Source organism: Rhinoraja longicauda, chromosome 5 (genome assembly GCF_053455715.1).
Source record: "Rhinoraja longicauda isolate Sanriku21f chromosome 5, sRhiLon1.1, whole genome shotgun sequence".
NCBI classification, from domain to species: domain Eukaryota; kingdom Metazoa; phylum Chordata; class Chondrichthyes; order Rajiformes; family Arhynchobatidae; genus Rhinoraja; species Rhinoraja longicauda.
The window spans coordinates 86,772,522-86,788,960 of record NC_135957.1 but is presented as its reverse complement, the minus strand read 5'-3'; the positions used below and the strand labels follow the sequence as shown (position 1 = coordinate 86,788,960).

Below are 16,439 nucleotides of genomic sequence, written 5' to 3'. Positions count from 1 at the left end.
CACGCAGGTCACGGGGAGAACGTACAAACTCCGTACAGACAACGCCCGTAGTCGGGATGGAACCCGGGTCTCCAGCGCTGCATTCGCTGTAAGGCGGCAACTCTACCGCTGTGCCACCGTGCCGTAGTTTCTAGTGAGAGATTCTGGGACCTGAGATCACGGCCTCAGAATTATTAACGTGAACGAGAGGGTTAGCATGTGATGAGCGTCTTCCGGCTCGGTGGCGCAGCGGTAGAGTTGCCGCCTTACAGCGAATGCAGCGCTGGAGACTCGGGTTCGATCCTGACTACGGGCGCCGTCTGTATGAGTTTGTACGTTCTTCCCGTGACCTGCGTGGGTTTTCTCCGAGATCTTCGGTTTCCTCCCACACTCTAAAGACGTACTGATATGTAGGTTAATTGACTCGGTAAATGTACAAATTGTCCCTAGTGTGTGTAGGATAGTGTTAGTGTGCGAGGGTCGCTGGGCAGCGCGGACCCGGTGGGCCGAAGGGCCTGTTTCCACGCTGTATCTCTAAACAAAAAATCTGCTCCCATCACGTATGACTGTGAATCTTTGGTTGATGGCTCTGGGAGTTTCCACCGTGCCTTGTAACGAGATTGATCAGTGCTGTGTTTCACTCCGAGTGTGGGCTGCTTGTGAGAATTGAATGCTGTTCAGGTCTTAGAATCTCCACTGCTGGTTCAGCAGCAGTAGTGTTTTCAAACAGTTCTCATGCCTTCTGAAACCAGCCCCAGCTTCCGGCCCAGTCACTTATCTGTAGCAGAGGGGTGCAGAAGACAGTTGTGCAGGGCCCTGGTGAGACTGCAGCTGGAGTATTGTGTGCAGTTTTGGTCTCCTAATTTGAGGAAGGACGTCCTTGCTATTGAGGCAGTGCAGCGTAGGTTCACCAGGTTAATCCCCGGAATGGTGGGACTGTCATACGATGAAAGATTGGAAAGACTGGGCGTGTATTCACTGGAGTTTAGAAGGATGAGAGGGGATCTTATAGAAACGTATAAAATTCGTAAGGGATTGGACAAGCTAGATGCAGGAAAAAAATATTCCCGATGTTGGGGGAGTCCAGAACCAGGGGCCACACAGTCTAAGAATAAAGGGGAGGCCATTTAAAACTGAGGTGAGAAGAATTTTTTTCACCCAGAGAGTTGTGAATCTGTGGAATTCTCTGTCACAGAGGGCAGTGGAGGCCAATTCACCGGATGAATTTAAAAGAAAGTTAGATAGAGCTCTAGGGGCTAGTGGAATCAAGGGATATGGGGAGAAGGCAGGCACGGGTTACTGATTGTGGATGATCAGCCATGATCAGCCATGATAGCCAGGATAGTTTGTCTGTTTGTTTCTATGTTAATTGTTTTTGTAAAGCGCTTTGAGCATGTGATAAGGCGCTATATAAAATAAATGGATTATTATTATTATTATTATGATCACAGTGATCACATGATACACTGGAATTTAGAAGGATGAGGAGATCTTACTGAAACGTATAAGATTATTAGGGTGTTGGACACGTTAGAGGCAGGAAACATGTTCCCAATGTTGGGGGAGTCCAGAACAAGGGGCCACAGTTTAAGAATAAGGGGTAGGCCATTTAGATCTGAGATGAGGGAAAACTTTTTCAGTCAGAGAGTTGTGAATCTGTGGAATTCTCTGCCTCAGAAGGCAGTGGAGGCCAATTCTCTGAATGCATTCAAGAGAGAGCTCGATAGAGCTGTTAAGGATAGCGGAGTCAGGGGAGAAGGCAGGAACGGGGTACTGATTGAGAATGATCAGCCATGATCACATTGAATGTCGGTGCTGGCTCGAAGGGCTGAATGGCCTCCTCCTGCACCTATTGTCTATTGAGTGGCGGTGCTGGCTCGAAGGGCCGAATGGCCTCCTCCTGCACCTATTATCTATGTTTCTATGCTGGAGTAACGTAGTGGGTGTCTGCACGATTAAATTCTACTCCAGTTTCAGATCGATTCCTTCTGCAGCTGACAAGCGCCCGTAAGCTAAATCTATTTCCAGGAATTGACCAACTTGGCTTGGGTCTTGGTCTTATTAAGATCGAGACAACACAGAGAGACACGGCTCCAATTCCCAGCAACAATCACCTGCCGAAGACTGAGAAAGCAGTGAAGAACGTTGAAATGAATAATTAGTCATAGTCACACGATGTGGAAACAGGCACTTCGGCCCATCTTGCCAACACTGAGCATCATGTCCCACCTGCCCACGCCTGACCCACATCCCTCTAAACCTGTCCTGTCCATGTACCTGCCCAAAAGTAGACAAGGACCAGTCTCAAACCTGGTCACTCCCTCTTCAACTCCCCCTCCCATTCCCAGTCCGACCTTTCTGTCATGAGCCTCCTCCAGTGCCATAGTGAGCCCACCGGAAATTGGAGGAACAGCACCTCATATTTCGCCTGGGCAGCTTGCAGCCCAGTGGTATGAACATCGACTTCTCCAACTTTAGATAGTTCCTCTGTCCCTCTCTTCCCCTCCCCTTCCCAGATCTCCCTCTATTTTCCTGTCTCCACCTATATCCTTCCTTTGTCCCGCCCCCCCCCCCCCCCCCCCCCCGACATCAGTCTGAAGAAGGGTCTCGACCCGAAACGTCACCCATTCCTTCTCTCCTGAGATGCTGCAGTATTTTGCGAATAAAAACCTGTTGATGATGTTGTTTTGATGCTGGAGGTTTGAATCTGTCTCTCTCCCGCTGGTAGTCGTGAACTCCGCGCCCTTTGTCGTGTAGCGCCACAGTTGTTCGTGTTCGGGGTCAGGCCAAGGATACTCCTCTCCCCACCCACCCACTTTACAACCAATCTCCCTCCCCCACCTCCGCACACCCCCTCGAACAGCTGGCAGCTGCTGAAATGTGTGGGGGGGGGGGGGGGGGGGGTGGGGAAGGGGGGGGGGAAGGGGGGGGGGGGGAAGGGGGTGGGGAAGGGGGTGGGGTGGGGAGGGGAGGTCTTTGTGTGACATTTACCAGAATGATCCCAAGAATGAGTGTAGGTTGAAAACAAACTGCAGATGCTGGTTTAAATCGAAGGTAGACCCAGAGTGCTGGAGTAACTCAGCAGGTCGGGCAGCATCTGTGGAGAACATGGATAGGTGACGTTTCACAGAGTGCTGGAGTAACTCAGCGGGTCAGGCAGCATCCCTGATGAAGGATCTTGACCCAAAATGTCACCTGTTCCTTTTCTCTGGGAGATGCTGTCTGACCCGCTGAGTTACTCCAGCTCTTTGCGTCCATCCTTGGATTAAACCAGCATCTGCAATTCCTTCCTGCACATGACTGGAGAACATGCATAAATGACGTTTCGGGTCGGGACCTTTCTTCAGGCTGATTCAGAGTTACTCCAGCACTTTGTGTCTTTTTCTTGTGTTCCCGAGCATCTTTAGTTTAGAGATACAGTGTAGAAATGGGCCCTTCGGCCCATGGAGTACTGCTAGCTCTCGGAAAAACACTCACCTACACACTAGTCAATTTACCAAGGTCAATTAACCTACAAACCTGCACGACTTTGGAGTGTGGGAGGAAACCGGAGCGCCCGGAGAAAACCCACGCAGGTCACGGGGAGAAGGTACAAACTCCGTACAGACAGCACCCGTAGTCGGGATGGAACCCGGGTCTCCGGCGCTGTGAGACAGCAACTCTACCGCTGCGCCACCGTGCCGACGCTAAAGCTTGTGCAGTTCCTTTTGTTCGGCAGTCTCCGCCATCTAGACGTAAGGTTAAGCCGCCCTCTGCTGCTGTTCCCCGAGCTCAACACAGCAGTACAGCACAGGAACAGGCCCTTCGGCCCGCTGTGTCCGTGCCCATCATGATGCCAAGTTAGACTCATCTCCGTCTGCACGTGATCCACATCCCTCCATTCCCTTACAGCGCGGTGGCGCAGCGGTAGAGTTGCTGCCTTACAGCGAATGCAGCGCCGGAGACCCGGGTTCCATCCCGACTACGGGTGCTGTCTGTACGGAGTTTGTACGTTCTCCCCGTGACCTGTGTGGGTTTTCCCCGAGATCTTCGGTTTCCTCCCACACTCTAAAGGCGTGTAGGTTAATTGGCTTGGTATAAATGTGCACATTGTCCCTAGTGGGTGTAGGATACTGTTAGTGTGCGGGGATCGCTGGGCGGCGCGGACACGGTGGGCCAAAAGGGCCACTATTTCCTCGCTGTATCTCTGAACTAAACATATCATGTGCCAGTCCAAAAGCCTCTTCAACACCACAATGGTATCTGCCTTCACCACCACCCCTGGCAGCGCATTCCAGGCCCCCACCACCCTCTGTGATTGCTGCTTTGTACGACAAGTATTTAATTGCCAGATGTGAACACAAATCAAGTCAAACTTGAGTACAAGAAGAGTTCAAAGGTAGGGCACAGAGAAAGACATAGAATATAGATGTCGGCATCGTAGTGTAGCACGGTGGCACAGCGGTAGAGTTGCTGCCTCACAGCGCCGGAGTCCCGGGTTCCATCCCGACTACGGGTGCTGTCTGTGCGGAGTTTGTACTTTCTCCCCGTGACCTGCGTGAGTTTTCTCCGGGCGCTCCGGTTTCAATAGACAATAGGTGCCATTCGGCCCTTCGAGCCAGCACCACCATTCAATGTGATCATGGCTGATCATTCACAATCAGTACCCCGTTCCTGCATTCTCCCCATACCCCCTGACTCCGCTATCCCTAAGAGCTCTATCTAGCTCTATCTTGAATGCATCCAGACAATTGGCCTCCACTGCCTTCTGAGGCAGAGAATTCCACAGATTCACAACACTCTGTTTCGTCCCACATGCCAAAGACGTGCGGGTTTGTAGGTTAATTGGCTTCTGTAAATTAAATTGTCCCTGGTTTGTGTTGGATGGGACTAGTATACGGGTGATCGTTGTGTGGGCCGAAGGGCCTGTTTCCATGCTGTACCTCTACAGTAAACGCTCTCGGCACAGCCGGTGGTGTGGCTGGCTGGGAGTTCCAATGTTTAGTGTAGTTCAGAGATACAGTGCGGAAACAGGCCCTTCGGCCCACCGAGTCCGCGCCGACCAGCGATCCCCGCACACTAACACTATCCTACACCCACTAGGGACAATTTACACTTATACTAAGCCAATGAACCTCATTCCTCTCTCCATCCCCTCCCCCTTCCCAGTTCTCCCACCAGTCTTCCTGTCTCCTACCACATCCTATCTTTGTCCCGTCCCCTCCCCTGACATCAGTCTGAAGAAGGGTCTCAACCTGAAACGTCACCCATTCCTTCTCTCCACAGATGCTGCCTGACCCGCTGAGTTACTCCAGCACTCTGTGAAACGTCACCTATCCATGTTCTCCACAGATGCTGCCTGACCCGTTGAGTTACTCCGGCATTTTGTGTCTACCTTCGATTTAAACCAGCATCTGCAGTTCTTTCCCACACAGTACATTGTCCCCGGTGTGTGTGTGTGTGTGTGTGTGTGTGTGTGTGTGTGTGGGTGTAGGATAGTGTTAGTGTGTGGGGATCGCTGGTCGGCGTGGACCCGGTGGGCTGAAAGGGCCTGTTTCTGCGCTGTATCTCTAAAAACTTTTTTAAAACCGAGACTGGTGTCGAGCCTTGTGGCTCTTTGCTTCTGTGCAACGTGAGTCTGTGAGCGGATTGTGTGAAGTTGTTGGAAAATTCACACCTCACCCCAGAGCTGCGTTCACACTGTCCCACACCACGCGTATACAACCATCCATCCATCCTCACCGAGCCGAGAACTCCTGCAACAGCAGCCTCCTGCCATGACCTGACTTTGTCTACGTGCACCTCCGCTAGTCCTCAGACAAGCTTTCTCACGGCACACCGCACTGGAAGCGTGGAGCCCGTGAGGTACGAGGAGAGCTGGCCGACTGGACAGAGGAGATGGACACAAGGTTGCCTGGAACTTGTACAAGATTAGAACACCCTGGACACAGTGGATGTGGAGAGAATGTTTCCACTAGTGGGAGAGTCTAGGACCAGAGGGCACAGCCTCAGAATAAAAGGACATACCTTTAGGAAGGAGATGAGGAGGAATGTCTTTAGTCAGAGGGAGGTGAATCTGTGGAATTATTTGCCACAGATGGCTGTGGAGGCCAAGTCAATGGATATTTTTAAGGCAGAGATAGATAGGTTCTCGATTACATAGAAACATAGAAAATAGGTGCAGGAGGAGGCTATTCGGCCCTTTGAGCCTGCATCGCCATTCATTGCGATCATGGCTGATCATCCACAATCAGTAACCTGGGCCCAACTTCCAAATTAATACAGGTGTCGGGGGTTACGGGGAGAAGGCAGGAGAATGGGGTTAGGCGGGAGAGATAGATCAGCCATGATTGAATGGCGGAGTGGACGGGATGGGCCGAATGGCCTAATTCTATTCCTGTCACTTGTGAGCTTATGAACTATAGGCCGGTGAGCTTAACATCTGTAGTTAGACAATAGGCAATAGGTGCAAGAGGAGGCCATTCGGCCCTTCGAGCCAGCACCGCCATTCAATGTGATCATGGCTGATCATTCTCAATCAGTACCCCGTTCCTGCCTTCTCCCCATACCCCCTGACTCCGCTATCCTTAAGAGCTCTATCTAGCTCTCTCTTGAATGCATTCAGAGAATTGGCCTCCACTGCCCTCTGAGGCAGAGAATTCCACAGATTCACAACTCTCTGACTGAAAAGGTTTTTCCTCATCTCCGTTCTAAATGGCCTACCCCTTATTCTTAAACTGTGGCCCCTTGTTCTAGACTCCCCCAACATTGGGAACATGTTTCCTGCCTCAAACGTGTCCAACCCCTTAATAATCTTATATGTTTCGATAAGATCCCCTCTCATCCTTCTAAATTCCAGTGTATACAAGCCCAGTCGCTCCAGTCTTTCAACATATGATAGTCCCGCCATTCCAGGAATTAACCTAGTAAACCTACGCTGCACAGCCTTTTAGACTGTGGGCCGAATGGCCTAATCCTGCTCCTATCACTAACAACCTTATGCGGGCGGGGGGAGGGATGGGGGGGGTGTGTTGATGGAGTAGCTGGTCGCCACTTGTCAGCAAAGATTCCATTAGAAAATTGAGTGTCTGCCAGCTCCTTGTGTAAGCAAATCAATGGTGTGCCTGAGACAAGCACCAGTAATGATCACATTGATCACTGTGGGTCACGACAGTGGATGGTGTTGACAGATGAATGGGTACAATGTAAAACCAGTGGCCTGATTTTGGTTGAGTTTAGAGATACTGCGCGGAAACAGGCCCTTCGGCCCACTGGGTCCGCGCCGACCAGCGATCCCCGCACACTAACACTATCCTACACACACTAGGGACAATTTTTACATTTACCAAGCCAATTAACCTACAAACCTGCACGTCTTTGGAGTGTTGGAGGAAACCGAAGATCTCGGAGAAAGCCCACGCAGGTCACGGGGAGAACGTACAAACTCCGTACAGACAGCGCCCGTAGTCAGGATCAAACCCGGGTCTCCGGCGCTGCATTCGCTGTAAGGCGGCAAATCTACCGCTGCGCCACCGTGCCGCCCATATGTACCAGTATTTTGATGGATTCACCAGAAACATCACTATCTCATTAAATAGGGCGGCACGGTGGCGCAGCGGTTGAGTTGCTGCCTTACAGCGAATGCAGCGCCGGAGACCCGGGTTCCATCCCGACTACGGGCGCTGTCTGTACGGAGTTTGTACGTTCTCCCCGTGACCTGCGTGGGTTTTCTCCGAGATCTTCGGTTTCCTCCCACACTCCAAAGACGTGCAGGTTTGTAGGTTAATCGGCTTGGTAAATGTGCAAATTGTCCCTAGTGGGTGTAGGATAGTGTTAGTGTGCGGGGATCGCTGGTCGGCGCGGACCCGGTGGGCTGAAGGGCCTGTTTCCGCGCTGTATCTCTGAAATAACTAAACTAAAGCATGCCATTAAATGGGTGACCCTGTGTGCTGAAGGAAAGCAGGAAAGCAAACTGCAGATGCTGGTTTACACCGAAGGTAGACACAGAGTGCTGGAGTAACTCAGCGGGTCAGGCAGCATCTGTGGAGAACATGGATAGGTGACGTTTCACAGAGTGCTGGAGTAACTCAGCGGGTCAGGCAGCATCTGTGGAGAGAAGGTATGGGTGACGTTTTGGGTCGAGGCCCTTGTTCTACCATGTGGTGAAGATCATGCCTCTCTGATCCCTGGGTTCATTGTCTTTGCACCTTCTGCGGAACGCTTATTGTTTATAGCACTCCACTCCACAATAAAGAGTTTGTACATCACTCTGGAACAGCGAGCAGATTACTCATCCCTGCCTGAAATAACCGCCCAGACAAGAGTTCAAAGCCCACGCGCTGTTCATTAAACAAGCTGCCGGGGTTATTTGTGTTTAGAATGAGACGCTTGGATTTGTAGTGGTGATCGTCAAGCAGCCAGATTGCTGAACCAACCCCGGGTTGGCGGCACGGTGGCACTGAGGGATTAGTCGCTACCTCACAGCGCCAGAGACGCACGATCCATCATGACCTCGGCCGCTGTCTGTGCGGAGATTGTACCTTCTCTCCGCGAGGGACCGCGTGGGTTTACTCCGGGTGCCCCGGTTTCCTGCCGCACTCCAAAGACCTGGGATAAAGTGTCACTATTGAAGGGCCTGTTTCCGTGCCGTGTAAACCTCAGTGGACAACTAGACCAAGTGGACCCGTTGGGCCCAAACCGCTCCTGCATTGGTGCAGCACCCTCTCCTCCCCTTCCCCTCCCCCCCTCTCTTCCCCTCCCCCCTCTCTTCCCCTCCCCCCTCTCTTCCCCTCCCCCTCTCTTCCCCTCCCCCCCTCTCTTCCCCTCCCCCCTCTCTTCCCCTCCCCCTCTCTTCCCCTCCCCCCTCTCTTCCCCTCCCCCTCTCTTCCCCTCCCCCCTCTCTTCCCCTCCCCCCTCTCTTCCCCTCCCCCCTCTCTTCCCCTCCCCCCTCTCTTCCCCTCCCCCTTCTCTTCCCCTCCCCCCTCTCTTCCCCTCCCCCCTCTCTTCCCCTCTCCCCCTCTCAGTGGAGGCCAATTCTCTGAATGCATTCAAGAGAGAGCTAGATAGAGCTCTTAAGGATAGTGGAGTCAGGGGGTATGGGGAGAAGGCAGGAACAGGTTACTGATTGTGGATGATCAGCCATGATCACATTGAATGGCGGTGCTGGCTCGAAGGGCCGAATGGCCTCCTGCTGTACCTATTGTCTAATCAGGTACTCCAACTAGGCTTTAGTTTCCTGGAAGCATGATGTCTACGTGTTTCTCTGGGATCATCACAGTGTGTTCTCTGTCTCTCTGTTTCAGGTCTTCCATCAGCCCTGTGCATGAAGCAATGTAAGACACTCGATGCTGGTCGGCGCTTGGTAAGTCACGGACTGCTAGTCCACACCTGCGACTGTGTGATTATAGGAGTAAAGAGGTCCTTCTGCAGTTGTACAGGGCCCTGGTGACAATAGACAATAGACAATAGACAATAGGTGCAGGAGTAGGCCATTCAGCCCTTCGAGCCAGCACCGCCATTCAATGCGATCATGGCTGATCACTCAATCAGTACCCCGTTCCTGCCTTCTCCCCATACCCCCTCACTCCGCTATCCTCAAGAGCTCTATCTAGCTCTCTCTTGAAAGCATCCAACGAACTGGCCTCCACTGCCTTCTGAGGCAGAGAATTCCACACCTTCACCACCCTCTGACTGAAAAAGTTCTTCCTCATCTCCGTTCTAAATGGCCTACCCCTTATTCTCAAACTGTGGCCCCTTGTTCTGGACTCCCCTAACATTGGGAACATGTTATCTGCCTCTAATGTGTCCAATCCCCTAATTATCTTATATGTTTCAATAAGATCCCCCCTCATCCTTCTGGAGTATTGTATGCAGTTTTGGTCTCCTAATTTGAGGAAGGACGTCCTTGCTATTGAGGCAGTGCAGCGTAGGTTCACCAGGTTAATCCCCGGGATGGAGGGACTGTCGTATGAGGAAAGATTGGAACGGCTGGGCTTGTATTCAGTGGAGTTTAGAAGGATGAGAGGGGGTCTTACAGAGACGTATAAAAGGACTGGACAAGCAAGATGCAGGAAAGATGTTCCCAATGTTGGGGGAGTCCAGAACCAGGCGCCACAGTCCCACATAAAGGGGAGGCCATTTAAAACTGAGGTGAGAAAAAACTTTTTCACCCTGAGAGTTGTGAATTTGTGGAATTCTCTGCCACAGAGGGCAGTGGAGGCCAATTCACTGGATGAATTTAAAAGAGAGTTAGATAGAGCTCTAGGGGCTAGTGGAATCAAGGGATATGGGGAGAAAGTAGGCACGGGTTACTGATTGTGGATGATCAGCCATGATCACAATGAATGGCGGTGCTAGCTCGAAGGGCCAAATGGCCTCCTCCTGCACCTATTGTCCATGTTTCCATGTTATGTTGGGCCCCAATGTGTGATGTGATGTGATGTTGTGTGCAAGCTTGTGGTTGTGTTTAGCCTGACGATGACGTGTGTGTCCACAGAGGATGTTAATGTGTACGACTACAGGGCGGCACGATGGCGCAGCGGTAGAGTTGCCGCCTCACAGCGCCGGCGACCCTGGTTACATCCCGACTACGGGTGCTGTCTGTACGGAGTTTGTACGTTCTCCCCGTGACCTGCATGGGTTTTCTCCGAGATCTTCGGTTTCCTCCCACACTCCAAAGACGTGCAGGTTAATTGGCTTGGTAAATGTAAATTGTCCCTAGTGGGTGTAGGAAAGTGTTAGTGTGCGGGGATCGCTGGTCGGCGTGGACCCGGTAGGCCGAAAGGGCATGTTTCCGCGCTGTATCTCTAAACTATTCCATCGTTTCAGAAGCAGTTGGACAGGTACATGGATAGGACAGGTTAGGAGGGATATGGACCAAGCGCAGGCAGGTGGGACTAGGGTAGCTGGGACATTGTTGGCCGGTGTGGGCGAGTTGGGCCGAAGGGCCTGTTTCCACACTGTATTAATCTATGACTTTATGACAGTTTCAGTAGGCTGGGTCTGTATTCCATGGAGCGTAGGAAGATGAGGGGAGATCTTATAGAGGTGTACAAAATCATGAGAGGAATAGATCGGGTAGACGCACAGAGTCTCTTCCCCGGAGTCGGGGAATCAAGAACCGGGGAATCTTGCTATTGAGGGCGTGCAGCGTAGGTTTACTAGGTTAATTCCCGGAATGGCGGGACTGTCATATGTTGAAAGACTGGAGCGACTAGGCTTGTATACACTGGAATTTAGAAGGATGAGAGGAGATCTTATCGAAACGTATAAGATTATTAAGGGGTTGGACACGTTAGAGGCAGGAAACATGTTCCCAATGTTGGGGGAGTCCAGAACCAGGGGCCACAGTTTAAGAATAAGGGGTAGGCCATTTAGAACTGAGATGAGGAAAAACTTTTTCAGTCAGAGAGTTGTGAATCTGTGGAATTCTCTGCCTCAGAAGGCAGTGGAGGCCAATTCTCTGAATGCATTCAAGAGAGAGCTAGATAGAGCTCTTAAGGATAGCGGAGTCAGGGGGTATGGGGAGAAGGCAGGAACAGGGTACTGATTGAGAATGATCAGCCATGATCACATTGAATGGTGGTGCGGGCTCGAAGGGCCGAATGGCCTCCTCCTGCACCTATTGTCTATTGTCAAAGGTTTAGATAAGAGGGGGAAAAGATTTAATAGGAACCCGAGGGGCAACTTTTCCACACAGAGGGTGGTTGGTGTATGGAACAAGCTGCCAGAGGAGGTAGTTGAGGCTGGGACTATCCCAACGTTTAATAGCATTTTACAATCACACTTCACCGCCCCATCCCAGAGTCCATGCATTTCATTTGACGCAATGTGACTTTGTTTAGTTTATTGTCACGTGTACCGAGGTACAGTGAAAAGCCTTTGTTGCGTGCGAACCAGTCAGCGGAAAGACAATACGTGATTACTGGTCAGCACGCAACAAAAGCTTTTCACTGTACGAAATGCTGGAGTAACTCAGCAGGTCAGGCAGCATCTGTGGAGAACATGGATAGGTGACGTTTCACAGAGTGCTGGAGTAACTCAGCGGGTCAGGCAGCATCTGTGGAGAACATGGATAGGTGACGTTTCACAGAGTGCTGGAGTAACTCAGCGGGTCAGGCAGCATCTCTGGAGAGAAGGCAGGGGTGACATTTTGGGTCGAGACCCTTCTTCAGACTGGAAGAAGGGTCTTCAACCCGAAACATCACCCATTCCATCTCAAGGGATGCCTCCTGTCCCGCTGAATTCACACTTGACATCTGTCTTTCAGTATTTAGTTCCTGCTCCAGGAAGGATGTCATTAAGGTGAAAGAAGAGCAGAGAAGATCTAGGAGGATGTTGCCAGGACTCGAGGGTGTGAGCTGCTGGGAGAGGTTGAGTAGGCTGGGTCTCTATGCCTTGGGACACCAGGCAGATTAGGTGATCCAAATATCTTTTAAGTGTTGTCATTTTCTTTAGCCCAAAAAAACTGGCCCTTCGGCCCACCGAGACCGTGCCGTCCAGCGATCATCCCGTACACTAGCACTACCCGACACACACTGGGGACAAATGACAATTTACAGAAGGCAATTAACCTACAAACCCCCACGTCCTTGGATTGTGGGGAGAACCCGGAGAAAACCCATGCAGGTCACGGGGAGAAGGTACAAACTCCGTACAGACGGCACCCGTAGTCGGGATGGAACCTGGGTCTCCGGCGCTGTGAGGCAGCAACCACCCATCGGGAATCGAGGACCACAGGACATAGGTTCAAGGTGATGGGGAAAAGATTTAATAGGAATCTCATGTGGATAGGGTGGTGAAGAAGGCGTTTGGTATGCTTGCCTTTATAAATCAGAGCATCGAATATAGAAGTTGGGATGTAATGTTAAAATTGTACAAGGCATTGGTGAGGCCGAATCTGGAGTATGGTGTGCAGTTCTGGTCGCCAAATTATAGGAAGGATGTCGACAAAATGGAGAGGGTACAGAGGAGATTTACTAGAATGTTGCCTGGGTTTCAGCACTTAAGCTACAGAGAGAGGTTGAACAGGTTGGGTCTTTATTCTTTGGAGCGTAGAAGGTTGAGGGGGGACTTGATAGAGGTTTTAAAAATTTTAAGAGGGGCGGACAGAGTTGACGTGGGGAAGATTCCAACAAGGGGACATAACTTTAGAATTGAGGGACAAAAGTTTAGGGGTAACATGAGGGGTAACTTCTTTACTCAGAGGGTGGTGGCTGTATGGAATGGGCTTCCGGTGGAAGTGGTGGAGGCAGGCTCGATTTTATTATTTAAGAGTAAATTGGATAGGTATATGGATGAGAGGGGATTGGAGGGTTATGGTCTGAGTGCAGGTAGATGAGACTAGGTCAGAGAGGGTGGTCGGCATGGACTGGTAGGGCCGAACGGGCCTGTTTCCGTGGTGTAGTTGTTATATGGTTAGGAATCTGAGGGGTAACTTTTTCCACACAGAAGGTGGTGGGTGTATGGAACGAGCTGCCAGAGGAGGTAGTTGAGGCTGGGACTATCCCATCGTTTAAGAAACAGTTGGAAAGGTACATGGACAGGACAGGTTTAGAGGGATATGGACCAAGCGCAGGCAAGTGGGACTAGTGTAGATTTGTCTAGTTTAGAGATCCTGTGCGGAAACAGGCCCTTCGGCCCACCGGGTCCGCGCCGACCAGCGATCCCCGCACAGTAACACTATCCTACACACACTAGGGACAATTTTTACATTTACCAAGCCAATTAACCAACAAACCTGTATGGCTTTGGAATGTGGGAGGAAACCGGAGCACCCGGAGAAACCCCACGCAGGTCACGGGGAGAAGGTACAAACTCCATACAGACGGCGCCCGTAGTCGGGATGGAACCCGGGTCTTCGGCGCTGTGAGGTAGCAACTCTACCGCTGCGCCACCGTGCGGCCCCCGATTGGACATGTTTGTTGGCGTGGGCAGGTTGTGCTGAAGGGCCTGTTTCAACGCTGTGTGGATGTGTTTTCTACAACGCTGAGGCGGCAGTGCTGGTTTAAATCGAAGGTGGACATGCTGGAGTAACTCAGCGGGTCAGTCAGTATCTCGGGAGAGAAGGAATGGGTGACGTTTCAGGTCGAGACCCTTCTTCAGGCTGATGTCAGGGGAGGGGGCGGGACAGAGACAGAATACATGTCGGAGACAGGAAGACTATTGGGAGAACTGGGAAGGGGGAGGGGATGGAGAGAGAGGGGAAGCACGGACTGTCTGAAGTTATATATCCTTCTCTCCAGAGTGGCTGCCTGACCCGCTGAGTTACTCCAGCACTCTGTGAAACGTCACCCATCCATGTTCTCCACAGATGCTGCCTGACCCGCTGAGTTACTCCAGCACTCTGAAACGTCACCTATCCATGTTCTCCACAGATGCTGCCTGACCCGCTGAGTTACTCCAGCACTCTGTGAAACGTCACCTATCCATGTTCTCCACAGATGCTGCCTGACCCGCTGAGTTACTCCAGCACTCTGTGAAACGTCACCTATCCATGTTCTCCACAGATGCTGCCTGACCCGCTGAGTTACTCCAGCACGCTGTGTGTGCTGAGGCGGTGGGGTTGGCTGTGCTGGCGTTTCGGGTTGGGTCAGTCTGTCCTCCAGCTGTTGGGCCTGGCTTTGCCGAGGGTTTGGGCTGGTCTACTGAGCTATGAGCGGCTGAGGTCATCGCGTGTCTGACTGATTCACACCACAGCCTGCGAGACTCACAGCCAGGCCTCAGGGACTTGTTATCATTTCTGGGAAACAGCATAGGCAGCAGCCTAGTGTAGAGAGCAGTAGAATGACACAGCATGGAAGCAGGCCCTGCGGTGCCCACACCGGCCAACATGTCCCATCTACACTAGTCCCACCTGCCCGCGTTTGGCCCATATCCCTCCACACCGGTCCTTTTCTCCGGGTGCTCCGGTTTCCTCCCACACTCCAAAGACGTGCAGGTTTGTAGCTCAGCGGGCCAGGCAGCATCTCTGGAGAGAAGGAATGGGTGACGTTTCGGGTCCAGACTTTGGTAAATGTAAAAATTGTCCCTAGTGGGTGTAGGATAGTGTTAGTGTGCGGGGATCGCTGGTCGGCGCGGACCCGGTGGGCCGAAAGGGCCTGTTTCCGCGCTGTATCTCTAAACTAAACCAAGCCAATTAAACTACAAACCTGCACGTCTTTGGAGTGTGGGAGGAAACCGAAGATCTCGGAGAAAACCCACGCAGGTCACGGAGAGAACGTATAAACTCCGTACAGACGGCACCCGTAGTCGGGATGGAACCCGGATCTTATAGAAACATAGAAAATAGGTGCAGGAGGAGGCCATTTGGCCCTTCGAGCCAGCACCGCCATTCATTGTGATCATGGCTGATCATCCACAATCAGTAACCCGTGCCTGCCTTCTCACCGTATCCCTTGATTCCACTGGCCCCTAGAGCTCTATCTAACTCTTTTAAATTCATCCAGTGAATTGCCCTCTGTGGCAGAGAATTCCACAGATTCACAACTCTCTGGGTGAAAAAGCTTCTTCTCAGCTCAGTTTTAAATGGCCTCCCCTTTATTCTTAGACTGTTGCCCCTGGTTCTGGACTCCCCCAACATTGGGAACAATTTTCCTGCGTCTAGCTTGTCCAGTCCTTTTATAATTTTATACGTCTCTGTAAGATCCCCTCTCATCCTTCTAAACTCCAGTGAATACAAGCCCAGTCTTTCCAATCTTTCCTCATATGACAGTCCCGCCATCCCGGGGATTAACCTGGTGAACCTACGCTGCACTGCCTCAATAGTCCTTCCTCAAATCTCTGGTGCTGTGAGGCAGCAACTCCAGCGCACAGGGGGTTAACCAGTCCCTGGGTGCGTGGGACTTGCACAACTGCAAACACTGCTGTGATTGTTTTTCGGCCTGTGCATCATGATGCAAGCCTCCCTGGAGGTTGGAAGACATCCACAGCTTCTCATGGTTGCTAAGCAGCGAGAAATGATTTCAGGACAACATTAGTGCTGGATTCTTGTGGGACCGCAGTGCAAAGAACATCACCCCTCCTTGCAAGCAAGTAGCTCGATCAGTTCAGCTGGGTTCAAACATAGAAAATGGGTACATCAGGAGTCCATTTGGCCCTTCGTGCCAGCATTATATCATTAATAATTAAACATTATAGTTTAAACATGTGAATGAAATAAACTAGAGCAAAAAGAGGCTACAGACTTTTGAGATAGAAACATAGAAACATAGACAATAGGTGCAGGAGGAGGCCATTTGGCCCTTCGAGCCAGCACCGCCATTCATTGTGATCATGGCTGATCATCCACAATCAGTAACCCGTGCCTGCCTTCTCCCCATACCCCTTGATTCCACTAGCCCCTAGAGCTCTATCTAACTCTCTCTTAAATTCAGTTTAGTTTATTGTCACGTGTACCGAGGTGCAGTGGTATTGAGGACGTGCAGCGTAGGTTTGCTAGGTTAATTCCCGGAATGGCGGGACTGTCATATGTTGAAAGACTG

General features: G+C 51.4%; 1 pseudogene across 1 annotated transcript in view; it reads left to right on the top strand.

Annotated features, from left to right (window-relative positions):
• Positions 1-16,439, top strand: part of LOC144593946 (tyrosine-protein kinase Fyn pseudogene) — a 71,603-nt pseudogene that overhangs the window by 25,107 nt on the left and 30,057 nt on the right. The window contains exon 2 of the transcript XR_013547302.1: positions 9,261-9,319. The product of XR_013547302.1 is annotated as a tyrosine-protein kinase Fyn pseudogene (transcript). The remainder of the gene's footprint in view (positions 1-9,260; positions 9,320-16,439) is intronic.